Raw genomic sequence first — 1,657 nt, forward strand, 5'->3', positions numbered from 1 at the left:
GCCGCATCAAGAGTAAAGCGAAGACGAAGGCAGGAACGGAGCAAAACTCAAAGTGGGTGTAATATACCTGCCAAGGATATCACTTAGAAAAGCCCATGGGCTATAGCCTTGGGGTCATGCCTTGCTTCTACCTACCGCTTTCCAAACAAGCGTGGTCTGGCAGAAGAATTTAAAATAATAGCCTACCCCTCCTAAGCAAACTGCGCTGCTCATTTCAGCTCTGACAATTATCTTCTAGAAAGAGGCAAATGGCTCAGAATTAGGTATTTTCTGAGCGGTGCACTGTGCATTTTCTGCATGACGTGCTCAAGCAAGTGCTAAGAGCTGCACTAACAAGCGGCTTACGACTGGCGCGGCGATGTTTTAGCACGCCCGTAAATAACTCCGGTGCCTTCTACGAGCGGAGTCTGGCATAAGTGTCTCCTGCCCCGAGTCATTATTTACCCAATGTTTTTCCCGGTGCATTGCTGTATAGTAATTAGGAGCATAATGGTCATGCCAGCGAGGAACGTAATAAAGGCTAAATCACCATCTGCTAACATATTATACAGATCAGGTAAGGAATATCTGTTGTTTGCTCTATATACCGCCGTGATGTCTCTGTCTGCATACTTGTATAGAACCAGCGCCTGAACAGCAAACGGAGACGGGTTGTATGTGTGCCTGCCTATACTAATTAGCCGTGAAAGTGGATACAAAACTGAATTTGAACCCGAGCCCCTGTTCTGCGACAGCAAGGTTTCATCCCCTGGCTGTCGAAGGAAGCCATCTCTGGCTCAGCTCCTAGAAAGAGCAATTTCCCACCCCAGCAGGTCACCGCCTCCCAGCAGCAGTCGCCCGCTCTACATCGTATGCTCCCAAGACAATCCAGCCTTGTGTGCTGTAAGAAACTTGTAGCCACTATTCAACGAGTTTGTTCTTCTCTGGCCATTAGTTTTCCGATCGAGTTCACACGCAAGCGGAGCATTTCCAAAGAGGGGCACCGTGGTGGCACCCTGCATGGGAAGGCCAGCGAGAGGTCATGTTGCAAGACGCGTCTGCTCCTAGCGCTGCTCCTCTGTTGAATGAGAGTCTGCTCCCTTTTGCACTGATCAGTAATGAAACGGAGGTTGTTCTGAAATGGACTCTCTCTTTCAGTCTCTCTCTCTCCTGCCCGTTGCCACCTAGTCTCATTTATCTGCCCAGAGATGCTCCCGAGTTCAGAAGACTCAAGCGAAGATGGTTCAAGCGGACGGCGAGCGCGCACAGCGGAGAGGCTCTCTTTGTGCCGCGGAGATCAAGAATGAGGTGTCAGCAATGCCATCGTCTAAGTGACGGGTATTTCTTCCTCTCCCTCTCTCATCTTGCACTAATACAGAGAGGCCTTCGTTGTAATGTGCTAAAAAATCTAAATAAATCCATAAGTATTGCAAGGCAAGTGCATGTTGCACAGTGGTGAGTTTAATGGCCTGATATTTCCCAAGTGTTGGAACCTGTTGTTCGTGCTGATACCGGCCGCAATCCCAGGGGAACCCGACCTCTGTGAAAGTGAGCTGAGATGCCACCCTAGGCAAACAGCCTGGCAATTATCCATAACTCATTAGGTGAAGAAACAGTGCCCTCTTGGCTCCTACCTGTGAAGACAGTGACTCTGAAATCCCCAGACCCTGTATTTCTT

At 49.2% G+C, this 1,657-nt stretch overlaps 1 long non-coding RNA gene across 1 annotated transcript; it reads left to right on the top strand.

Moving 5' to 3' along the window:
• The first annotated feature begins 380 nt into the window (after positions 1–380).
• Positions 381–1,417, top strand: LOC132244558 (uncharacterized). The gene is made up of 2 exons (XR_009456129.1): positions 381–556; positions 1,186–1,417. It is a non-coding gene; the product is annotated as an uncharacterized LOC132244558 (long non-coding RNA).
• The last annotated feature ends 240 nt before the right edge of the window (positions 1,418–1,657 follow it).

The sequence above is a fragment of the Alligator mississippiensis genome, chromosome 12 (genome assembly GCF_030867095.1).
Source record: "Alligator mississippiensis isolate rAllMis1 chromosome 12, rAllMis1, whole genome shotgun sequence".
Classification (NCBI taxonomy): domain Eukaryota; kingdom Metazoa; phylum Chordata; order Crocodylia; family Alligatoridae; genus Alligator; species Alligator mississippiensis.